This window comes from Falco punctatus (assembly GCF_963210335.1).
Source record: "Falco punctatus genome assembly, chromosome: Z".
NCBI classification, from domain to species: domain Eukaryota; kingdom Metazoa; phylum Chordata; class Aves; order Falconiformes; family Falconidae; genus Falco; species Falco punctatus.
The window spans coordinates 46,612,595-46,625,577 of record NC_137586.1 but is presented as its reverse complement, the minus strand read 5'-3'; the positions used below and the strand labels follow the sequence as shown (position 1 = coordinate 46,625,577).

Below are 12,983 nucleotides of genomic sequence, written 5' to 3'. Positions count from 1 at the left end.
TAAAAAGTTTAGGAACAGTCACTTTTAAATAAACTGTTAAGTTCTGCTGTATAGATGCAAGAATACCAAGCTGGGCCAAGAATCTGACGTTTTGGGACGGGGTAAACACTGCTTGAACCATCTTTTTGCTTCTTGCTTCTCAGAGAGTTTATGGTTTGAGGAAACAACATAAAAATCCCAAGGAAACAAACAGAAAACTTCCCCTTTAAAATTCCTTATAGGCAAAGACAAAATCATATCTTCCTCATGGTTCACCCTGAATATATTTAAATTTTATCCTTGAGGCTTGCTATTGCATCTGTGCTCTGAGTTATGCCTTGTGGAGCTGTTCATCTCAGATATTACATGCCATGATTACCAAATGATTTCCCTATTTTTATTTCAGTGACAGCTTGCTTGTTTTTTATTTCTTTCCATTCTCAATACATAGGCCATTTTACATAGCTCCTTTTATCTAGCACTATTTTTCCTCTGAAGGGAGATAAGCACTGTTTTCTTATTTGTGTTCCATGGGTTTATTTCTTCATTTGTAGTCAGAATAATAAAGCATTTGAGTTATTGGAACTATTTAGAAGAGAAATATCAGTGCAATACTATTGATAACAGTAGACACACATTAGATGTGTTGATACTTATTGCTGCTTTAAAACACGTAACAGGTGTTAGCAATGTCCTCAGAGAAACAGTAAGGTATTCATGTCTAGATTATCTATATGAAGAATAAGTTAATCAAAAGAAATGCCTCTGAGAGATCATTTTTGAAGAAAATCCTCTTCTATTTACTGAGATACAGTAAAATCCCATTTTAGATTCAACTGTCCAAAAATCATTATTTTGCACTAATAAATAAACATTATATAAAATTAATAACCTTTTTGTAGTGGGAAGGTAGAAGGAAAGAAGATGTAAAACCATTTACAAGGCAAAATAATTGTGACATTCTATTATGAATGGTCACTACTGAAAGTAAAACCAAGATAAAATAGAGGGATTCTACCAAGGCAGCCTTACTACAATTGTACAAAATGTGTCTTCAGGGTACACAGGCCCTAAAAAACCCCCACAAGTTCTTTGGACTTTTTTTGGGAACAACTTTCCTAACATGCCATGATGTCCTGTGCACGCCTGTTGCAGAATTCTCAAATGATGAAGATGGCAGTGGTCATCCCTAGGGCTAGCCAAAAGAAGGGTTAGCTTTTGTGTAATATTTTCTTAGCTGATTTCAACTCCGAAGTAAATTACAGAAAAAAAAAAGAAAATTATTGATTCAAACTGGAAATCCTGTAAAAAAAAAATAATTTTGAAAATTTACGAATGTATTTAAGAAAGAAAATGGTCTTTTGCACCTGTAGTCTTCTTTCTGAAATTAACATTCAGGGTCCCTATGTCTGTGATTTTATCGGGCAGTCATGACTTGTTATTCATCATCAGGGCAGTTACCCTTTTGATCACAATGAACTAGAGAGCTAAGCATCAAAGAATATTTGTGGTTTCCATAAAATGGCTGAAAACATTCAAACAGTGCCGGTCCACACTGTCACAAGGCCACAGAGTCTGAAATTTTGATCACAATGAACTAGAGAGCTAAACATTAAAGAATATTTGTGGTTTCCATAAAATGGCTGAAAACATTCAAACGCTGCCAGTCCTCACTGTCACAAGGCCACAGTCTGAAATTTAAGGATTTCTGAGTATTTGCACCCATAAAGAGAAACAGGGCAATATCAGGGGTGGTGGTGGGTGTGGGTGGGGAGGAGGGTGTGTGTGTGTGGGAAGAGTCAAAAGTCTCATGGTGCATTTGAAGACAGAATGAAACATTCAAATTCCAATGAACAGTGAGAGTAAATCACAGCCTGAAATTTGTCCACTGTGAGATGCCTATTGTGTAATAAATGGGACCTTATTAATAAACGGTTTCTTTGAGCAAAACAGAAACAAAGGGAAAATTAAGCCAATTATTTTTTTCCTGCAGAAATAATTTTCACACTTCTGCATTCTGCCAATGACTTTTATTCATCAAGAGAGTATAAAACCCACATGGGTGCCACATTTTGCTCTTCCTCTATAAGCTTGAACCCTTTCTGATTACAGAAGAAGCAGTAGCAGGGAAAATCAGAATAAAAGAATGGTAACATAACCTCCCAGTTACTTCTCTGCCAGGAAGCAATGTTAAATTTATGACAGAAGATATACCGTATGACATAAAGTGACTGCAATTAGCACATACAGTAAATAAAGATATTTCAAATGCCTTTACACATTCTACTCATTGCCCATATTGAACGAGTGATAGAAATTATAGAGGCTGAAAGACACACTAACTGCCATAAGAAAATAATTTCATGAATATCTTGTACTTTAGTTGCATTCCACCCCTGCTGGGAAGAGAACACAAAAAGAATGAATACTCCTGTAGCTTTCTAGCAGAGTGGCTTATTGTGGAGCAAATTTTCGGCACTTTTTTTGTTGTTGTTGTTGTGTTGAAGTGGTGGAAATCAAACACTGCTGCCTGCCAAATAATTACAAAGGTTTATGCATTTTTATAACTTGTATGTGATTTTTTAAGATGACCTCAGAAAAGTTTGTTTGTTTTTTTTTTTTATCATGATTTTATTATGCATTACAAAACACCATGAAGACAAAGAAAGAACTAAGACACCAGCACCAATTCTCCAGAAAAAAACTTCCATGTAGATTGAAATAATGAAAATAAATAAATTTGACAAGCTCAAAATTCAGGAGTCAGTAGTTCCCCCAGTCATCTAACCTTTCCAGTATTTACTCACTATTTAAACAAAATCACATCTTTCAGTTTTGTTTTCTGCAATTTTTAAAGTCTCAGAGTACCATTAGGCTATATAGTTCATTTGACAGCCTGAAGGCAAGAGTTTAAGCCTTGGTACACTTCCTTTTCCCTCACCGTTCCTTTCAGTTACTGTTGCCTGTGCACTGACTCTATTACCATGAACCTGCAGATTTTATTCCTTATTGGAAGCACTCCTGGTTTCTCTGTAACACAATCCCTTAAATGGTACTTCATGCAAACATCCATCCCATTTCACATTTGCTAAGTTACCAGATAAGATCAGTTGGTGGGTTTTTTTTTAACCTTGAACTTCTATGAGTTCACTCAGTGGCACATTTCTTCTGCTTCATCTTAACAGTAATTTACTGCTGATCCTATCAGTGATATATCTTAATTCCTCAATGACTCAGAAACAGTTGTTCCATCAACTTTCTACAAACTTCTCTGTCCTATTTCATCTACACCCTCCAAGGTAGCAGCAATACTGTAGGTTGGTTTATTCCTGCATTTCCATACTCAGTGCCCACTGTGGCTTCCCTGCACAGCTAATACAAGTTATGTGCCATCAGCACTGGTGGGAGCACTAGAAGACTGTGTAGGAAAGAAACAGATATCTGCACAGAAGGAAAAAATCAAGAAACAGAATGCACAGAAAAAGTTGAGAAGGGATAACCTTACCACCTTAAACAGCACCTTAAATGTCAGGAGAGCAATTATACTGTTCAACAAATCTAGCTAGCTAGGGTAATGTGATCCACAGTGAAGAATGCTTAATTTATTTAAAAGTGGTCATGTTACTGTGTGAGTAGTAAATTATTCTGTGACTTCAGCCAGCCCAAACAGACTGATCTGAATTCCAAAGAACAAACGGGATGCAAGCCAGAAGCAGCATTTGAGCTGATAAAGTGTGTTAAGTCTACATCCATAGACAATTATGTCCCCAGAGAGGAACATAATGTAAACCCCTACCTAATTTTCTATTTAAGGACCAAACTTCCTAAACTCACAGCTAGCCATTTGCCGGTATCTCAGTAAAAGTAAAGTCTTAAAGATATACCTGGGTTCATTTAACCAACTCCTTTTTACACTTGTTCATGAAGGCTTAATTTTCTCCCTCAGCATCCACTATCTTCTTTTAGTTATCCTGTTGCTCTAGGTTTATTATGTGCAATCTCCTCTACCAGTGATTTTCTAGCCACACACCTTCTCCTTCCCTTGACCTTTTAGATGCTTCGTGCAGTTTTTCTGCATTTTCCTTAGGTCTTCTTTCAGGTTTACTAACTCTTACACTACACTAACAGAAAATAATGATACTTTATACATCAAAAGTTCAGGGCAATATTTGGAAGACTGTTTCAGCTACTTCCAAAGCAGAGACATTTACTTTCATCTGCAAAGTCTGTGTAAAATTGCCAGTCATTATGAGCCAGAGTAACCATTTTGAGAAGGGATGGAGTGAAAGCTGTCATAAGATTAAGGCTTTAGTAAAATCACAGCACATCAAAGCTAATCTGAAATGAACACTACACAAAAGCAAGACTTTCCTGTGGTGATGAGGTGGTTTTAGGCAGATACCACTGAAATGTTACAAGATCTTTTCCTAGTTCTGTCCTAGCAGTGGGTTTATAAAATGGAATGACTATCCCAACTTTATGATTGCTTTGCATCTATTTTTGCCAAACACTATACAGAAGATGCATAATAGGATCATGTGGGCATGACGCAAATAATATGTAAAAGCCAAAATTACAGCTGATGCAATTAAATACAGCATGTCATTATTATAAAATATTGCTATTAGTAAAGTAGAATCATAGCAATGAATAAAACTTAAAACAATGGGGCAAGAAATTTTATGGACAAGGTCATTCTTATACCCAGCTTTGTAAGAAAAAGTGTTACTTTTCAACCTATGTAAATAATGATCGTTTTAAAACTGTCAGATATGCAGCATCTTACTTAACTGTTAGCACTATCTAGAAAATTATCAACCATTTAGAAATCAGTTAAGGGGATTGTAAACAGCACATAATTTTAGTTGATGATGTTTTTCCTTTTTTTTCCTTTTCTTTTGAAGTTCCAATTTGCATATAGTCCTGAAACTAAAAAAGATACATTTAAGCCAGAAGGAGTTCTCCAGTTCACATGGTGTTCACAACCTGGATTTTTTGTATATTCTCAAAAAATTCATCTGGTTTACATCATAAAATATCTGGTTTAAAATATGTAATTTTTCACCTTACTACTAAATACACCATACTTTTCCCTGGGATGTCAGTCTTTGCATAAATATAATAAAATTTCTAAGCCTTCTGAACCTATGAGGAAATACTTACTTTTTTAACTTTGCTTGTATTTAGAGCTACAACTTATATTAATATTTGATGACCAAAGTCGACAAATGGGAAAACAGTAAAACCTTCTATAGTTCAGCTGGAAGGGACCTACAGTGATCATTTGGTCCAGCTGCATGACCAGTTCCACACTGACCAATAAGTTAAAGCATGTTATTAAGGGTATTTATATTTTTTTAACATACTGACTGGCATAGTAGAATTTAGATCAAAAGAATTAGCTCCGGTCTCATGTTGAATAGCTTGAGCAGTATGACAAGTCTGTTTGAACCCCTCCTCTTGGATCAGTTTCTAAATTTCTCTTAGGCAGTTGAGGATGGACTGTATACAATATAATGAATATGTAGAAAACCACTTTTTTTTTTTTTTTAAATAATATCATGAATATAAGATTTTTTGTCTTTATTTTATTTAAATATATGTATGTATACATGTATGTGCTGTGTGTGCATGTGCTTTACAGAGATACCTTTACTGAAAACATTTCAACAGCTGTTTTGAATAAAAGACTTTTCCTATAAAATGGCTAGTTAGACAGTTGGGGTGCTACTTTTCTTAATATTTATGAAGAGCCTTGTAATATTTTTCACCTGAGGCTAGAATAGTCTGAATACTAGAAATACAAAAGAGCTGGATCTTGTCTTGGAATAAACCTTTTCAGATGACCTGGAAAACCTACCACTGTTAAACTGGACTTCAGTAAGGCATAAAATAAATATGATCAAAAGACAAAGAGCTGCAGACTTCATGTGATATCTTTTGGGGCTTCAATTTAAGAAACTAAATGCTGATCATTTTCTGAAAATTCATACCAGCATAAGTATTTATTTTTCTTTCAATAATTTATAGGGTTTTTTTGGTTCTCATTTTCTTCTGAAGAAAGGCTGGTACCAGGAAAAGAAAGAACATGTATTTAATATGTAAAATTATTACCAAATTTGCTCTGATTAAGTGGTTGAAGCAGAGAAGAAACAAAATAAATCTGTGTTAGGGAAAGATGCTCTATTGTAATAATCCATACTGAAAGATTCCAATGAAAATAGCTATTTGCCAATGAGAGTTAAGAAGTCAGGATTCCCAAAAAGCACTTGAGTGAGAACCAAGACAAAAGTTAGTTTTTGTGTTTTCCCTGAGCCATCTATGAAAAGAAGTTGGCTGTGAGAAGTTACTGATTTTCTGCAGAGTTGTGTGTGTGGGGTTATTTCTTTTTGATAGAACATACAGAGCAAGAAAGGTTTGGTAAATTTCTCAATTACCAATTTTTACTTTCTCTTTTCTTCCTTCTACTTTTTAAAAGTAGGGTTCTCAACTTTGCACCCTACACTGCCTTTTTTTCACTTATTTCCCAGTAGCCTGGCAGCCACAGGAATCTTAAAACTGAGAACTGAACAGCAGCTCTGTGTATATTTTACACCTTGCAAGTGAAGTTCACTTTGCCAAATGTCTGCTTGTACCTACCAAACCCTATTTAGGAAACTCATTACCACAGCTTAGACCATTAAGTAATAATGTCTCTCCTTCCATGTCCCTAGCACAATTTTATTCCTTTTTTTTAAGCTTTCTTCAGACTTCTTCCCTTGATTTTATGAAGTGTAGTATTACTTAATTAGTAGTACTATCATTAGATTTAATTTCACTTTTGAAATAAAGTACATAGTTTTCTAAGGCTCATAAAGAAAGAAAAAAAAACCCCACCACTAACCAAAAAATAAAAAACCCAAAAAACCCAACAGCCAGTGATTAGAGGACAGCACAGACTGTGACCTGTAATCTAAATTATTTCTTCTTTATGGAGGAGGACAGATATTAGAGGAATCTTCTGCATCATTTTTTATGAAATTTTTTACTTACGATTGCACTATGCTCTAAAGAACTGCTGGAACACTTCATAAAACAAACTGCACAGGTTAAAATGTCTCTGTCCTGGCAGAAAGAAGATTCAAGGCCTTGATGTTAACAGTGTAAAGCTTCTGTTCAGTGACAGGTGGTAAATTGAAAATGGTCCCAGAGGTGTGCAGTAAAAAATTCCATAAAACTTTGTAAGTTTTTCTTCTGGTATCCATCCTTTCAACAATATCTTGAAATAACAACCATAACATTTATCTGAAGAATAGTTCTCAACCAGTGAAAGGAATTTGAGCACTTTATCTCTGGAGAACTGTTTTTTCTGGAATTTCCACACTTTGTTCATATTGAGTTATTTATACAGAACTAAAAAGTAAACATTTTCATTGCATGATTTGATTGTTCCCTCAACAAACAGACCATAACTGTATGACCATTCATAAGAAAAGATCTGTGTATTACTTTGTGCAGTTGAGTTACCTGCTATTATTTAAAACAAAACCAAAAAAAAAACCCACCACCACCACCACCCAAAAAAAAAAGGCAAACCAGACAATATCTGGAGCATGCACTAAGTAGAAAATGAAACTAGATAGGAACATTAGTTCCTTCAGAATAGCCAAAATGGGAAAACAACCCAGGTGCATCTCAGATATTCGCATTTTGACAAGGCTGATGAGGCAACTGCAGCCTCAGCAGGCAACTACCCTTTCTTGCACATGACTACAGGACTTAAACTGATAAAAGGAAGAAAAATAATATCAGGTAAAGAAAATAAAAACTTTAAAATTTCAGTTTAAAATAAAAAGATAGTGAAACACAGCACTCTTTATTAAGCAACAACAACAAAAAGTAAGAAAAAAACACCCTTCCAAAACAAAAACCAACCAAACAAAAAAAAACCCAAACCCCAAACAAATAAACAAAACCCCCAGCATAGAGGAAGGAAACATTTTTCTTTCCATACTAGCAAGAGATAATATGTTTTAGTTTAGTTAAGGGGAAACAGCCTAGACGTTAGGTAGATCTTTGCAGTACAATTATTACATCTTGGAGATACCCTCTTAAAAAGATACAATACTTAATATTAAAGGGAGTAGGAAAGATTCAGCAAGTGATACCAAGCTTGACAGACTGTTCCATGAGCAGGGTGATTTTAAAGAAGAATTTTCAAGGACTCTTCTGTACCTACCTGTTTATGAAACATTTAATAGTGATATTAAACTAATTATAATAACTAAGGTGAGGACCAAGACACAAAGAAAGTGGAATTTTTTTCTCTTATAAGAACTTAAAGATGTTTATTAATAGAAAAAAGCAATGGCTATTCTGTTCTAATATACAGTGCTTTGTTATCCTTTAATGTTAGAGCTCAAAAACTTATTATTCATGGCCCATTTTTTCCACTGCTATTAACAGCTTATAAATGGCACTGTATTTTCATTAAAAATCTCATTGTTTGGACTCCATTTTATTGGCATTTCATAAGCATTATACATCATAATGCGCTGTATGTTTGTGGATATAAACAGTATTGATAGCAGTTCAATTACAATAAGCAGTTTAATAATTGCCTGCTAATTTGACTTTGAGCAGAAGTTCTTTGTTTTTCAAACTGGATCGGTTTCTAGGTCATTAAAGTAATGATAGGCTGCTGCAGAATTTTTTTTAGCATCTAATTAAAGATGCTGTTTGAATTATTCATACATTATGGTTTTCTATGAATAATTTATGCTGAAATTTCATTGGCAAAACTTAATTTTGAATTTCAATAAAACCTTAAACATTATTACACTTTTCAAGATCTTTCAAGATAATCTCTCCACAACTTTTATAACCAACAGTTACCAATTAATATTGTAAAAATAAAACCAGAAAAGAAATTTAATGGCTAGTTTTGGTTCATTAAAAAACAATATCAAATGTGAGTAGATTAGTTTTTCCTTGAAGCAGAAGCAGAAATTTCAAAGTTAAATCAGAACAATACAGACTTATAATTCAAGGCAGAACTGTGAACATGGCAGAAAGCAAGGTATATTGAGTGTGATGGAACTGGACACAAAGCATGCCAATAACTTGACTTTGTCATAAATTTCAAACTTCTGACTAAAATTTCACCCTCAAAATCACTCTTAAATGATTTTTTTTTAATAAAAACAGATTTTAGAAACTTAAAAAGTGTGATTTTAGATACCTAAAAAGTGTATCATTCTCTGTTTTTTCAGATAAATTCCAGCTGATTCAGGTCACTGTGCTTACAGTGCTCTGCACAAGCGGAGAAAGAGAAAATGTCCACATCTTTTTGTGGAAGAAAACATATGTTCATAGACAGTAAGGAAAAGTGCTGAGCTCCATAAAATAGGATCCTTACACTGTGGACAAAGGACCAGAATACAATTGCTCTTCTGTTGTATATACAACAGAGAATATTCAATAAGAGTTAAGTATAGGTGTTTCACAGTGAAACTTGATTTACTTTTGTATTATTCAGGTTTATAATCCAAGCAAAACGAAATGTAAATTTTTCTTATCCTGGCATCACAGCCACGTCTTAAGTGTGAACAAGCTGAGCAGACTGAACAGTTGTGTGCCACCTAGCACTTAAAAGTTACTTCTTGGCTGTCGAAAGTAATACTGCATAAGCAACAGTGTCTTGGCTGTTGAAAGTAATACCGCATTATATTAGAATGGCTTTGAGGCTCATACAATAAAGCCTGCCTTTCTCATTAAAGCTTGTTAAATGAGATGATGACGCTATTACACATATACATTATGCATGTTGTAAGCTCTGCAATAAGAGAAGTAGACACCAATTTTCTGAGAAGGGATGTCTAAACTGGCCATCTAGACAGAGTCTACAGAAAGAAAAACTGCTAGAATTCAGCTCTCATCCCAGTTTTATACAAACAAATAATAACAATCACATAGGAAATACAAAAGTTACTCTTTGTAATTTTTCCCTGTGGAGAAAAAAGAGAGTTTAAGTGTTTTTAGCTAAGAAGACACCTTTAAGGCTGATTTTTAAACAGAGGAAGTGACTCTTTTGCTCTGAAAATTCATTGGTAAAAGTTTTACAAAAGCAAAATATTGTATTTCAGCATGAAAAGGTTCTTACATTTATTTCAAACAAACAGTCCATGCTTCTTAATACAGAGTTCATTGTACTCATAACGTTTATGCAACAGGATCACAATATCATTAGAATTTTACATCTCATATTAATTTTTTTCTGGAATCTAAAGTGCCAAGTGCTTAGAGAAATCGACTCTCCAGATTTTGTAAATGTAACATTTTCATTCCAGGCGACTCCAATTCTCTGGGAAACATATTCAGATGGGAACACCAGCACAATTTTTGTACAGCTTTGAGGCACCTGTGTGTCTAGCAGTGCAGAATCAAACACAAAGCATGCAGTGTGAGGAGCCATGTGTTACACAAGTAATAACCCGCTTGTGCATAGGTAGTGAACATACGCATAAATATTCTAGCTTCCTGAGGAAACATACTCTATGACAAGCACACACACACACAGAAGCTCTTAAACATTTGACCCTAACGCTAACTGCCTACTTAACTGACTGTATAAAAACTGGGTGACTATTAAGCTTTATCACAGAAAAAAGGGGAAACGATGAAAAAGCAATAGGATAAAGCAGAAGAAAAGCACCTTGTTATGCATTCCATGATGATTTTGAAATGCAAGGAAAATATATGGCCACAATGTTTAAAATATAATCTAGAAAAATGGCTGTACAGAAAAAGCAGAAGACACAATTAACTTAAATTTTCCCTGACACACTTGGATGAGATCATTCAAGGAATTTCACAATAACCATAGCACCAATGATGGTAGGAATTAAAGTGCTTAAGAACTGGGAAGCCAGATGTAACAATTAACTTCTATTCACTAATTCTCTGAGTGAACAGAAGTCAATGCTAAGATTCTGCACCTTCAGTTCAGGGACTGTTTGAGCTCAGTAAATAAACACTCTGATGACATTAAGTTTATATGTCACTAAGTACCTCCTTATGTTGTTGAACGTTTTTCAGTTTAGCCATATTATTTCAGGAAAAGTATAAAACAAAGAGATAATACTCTGAGAAAGGGATATGTCTGGGAGACAACACAGATCCAATAAAAAAAAAATAGATTATTCATTGTAATACTACTCAATACGGCACAAGTAAGATAAGATGGTCTGTAGTATCAAAGATACTCAGTATAAAAAATTACAAATTCTATGCAGAACTAGAAAATCACTTAAATGTATCTAGAAGTAGTATTCAACGATGCTTAAGGACTACTAGCATTCAAATATAATTCAAAACCTTACTAAAACAGTACTTGATCAGTTCATGCAAGCACAAATGATGTGCAAAACAGTTACAAATTAAAATAGAAATAAATTCACCACCAACAACCACCACCAAACAAGCTAAACATCAATATCTATAAATACTAATGCTTCTTAAATTTTTCACTGAGCATATCAGTCACAATCAGAGACAGAACCCAGACAAAACTATATTTATTCTAGGATAAAAGTTCTGCATACCTATGCTTTCCTCCTGAGAAATTTTAAAATATTTTATGGTAAAGCTCCATGGTGCACTAATTATCTTTGCATTTAATTTAAAAACTATTATGACACCATTAGCTTTGTCAGCCTCTTCTCTTACTCTGTTTGTAGACAGAGTTTGACAAAAGCCACATGTTGTTGAACGAGACAGAAACAACCTTTCTAAGATAATACATTTAAAAAAAAACACATGAAAAGTTATGTGTGTTTTAGTAAAAATGAAGGTGAGCTTCTTTTGGACACTATCAAACAAACTTTGACCAGATTTGGAAATTACTTAGATGAGTTGTGGTATACTTTCCTGTTTGGTAATATTTTCAAAATTGGTTATTACCCTATTTCACTCCTGGAAGATGGGGATAGAGGACATAAGCAAAGGACTATTAAATCCTGTCACACACCAGAGATTCCATGAATATTGAAATGATAGTAATTAAATAGTAGGAATAAATATGAGAAAGCCTACTTCAGTATTTGAAACAAAGCTGACTCAGCAGATTCAATTATTTTTCTTTCTAGAAATATCAGTCCTGTGAATTCTTACATTCAGAAGGAATCCTGCAATGACAAGAACTATTATTTCTCAGTTCTCATTTCAGTACAACACAAATGGAATTTGGAAGTCTCTAGAATCTCCATGAAATCTAATTTCCTGAAAAACTAAGAAACCTCTTTTTGAATAAACACATTCCGTAAAATCATTTAATTTGGAAAAGACCTTGAAGGTCATCAAGCTCAACTATTAAACTTAGCACTGCCATGCCCACCACTAAATCATGTCCCTAATCATGTTTACACATCTTTTAAACACTTCCAGGAATGGTGACTCCAACCACTTCCCTGGGCAGCTTGTTCTAATGTTTAAGAACCCTTTCAGTAAAGATTTTTTTTTTTTTTTTTTTTTTTTTTTTTAAATAACCAGCCTGAAACTCCTGCTGGCACAACTTGAGGCCATTTCCTCTTTTCCTATTGCTTGTTATCTGGAAGAAGAGACCAACAACCATATGTCTACACCCTCCTTTCAGGTAGTTGTAGAAAGCAATATGGTCTCCCCTCAGACTCCTTTTCTCCAGGCTAAAAACCAGTTCCCTCAGCTGCTCCTCATAAGACACGGGCTCCACACCCTGCACCAGCTCTGTTGCCCTTCTCTGGACACGCTCCAGCTCCTCAATAGCTTTCTTGCAGTGAGGGGCTGAAACTGAACCCAGGATTCAAGGTGCAGCCTCACCAGTGCTGAGTATTGGGGGACAATCACTTCCCTAGTCCTGCTGGCCACACTGTTTCTGGTACCAGCCAGTATGCTGCTGGCCGCCTTGGCCACCTGGACACAGGGCTGGCTCATGTTCAGCCAGCTGTCAGCCACACCCCCAGGCCCTTTCCCACCAGGCAGCTTTCCAG

The 12,983-nt window shown here is 34.9% G+C and overlaps 1 long non-coding RNA gene across 1 annotated transcript; it reads left to right on the top strand.

Moving 5' to 3' along the window:
- Window positions 1-1,762: 1,762 nt before the first annotated feature.
- On the top strand, window positions 1,763-12,475 carry LOC308056537. The gene is made up of 2 exons (XR_013924867.1): window positions 1,763-12,375; window positions 12,434-12,475. It is a non-coding gene; the product is annotated as an uncharacterized lncRNA (long non-coding RNA).
- The last annotated feature ends 508 nt before the right edge of the window (window positions 12,476-12,983 follow it).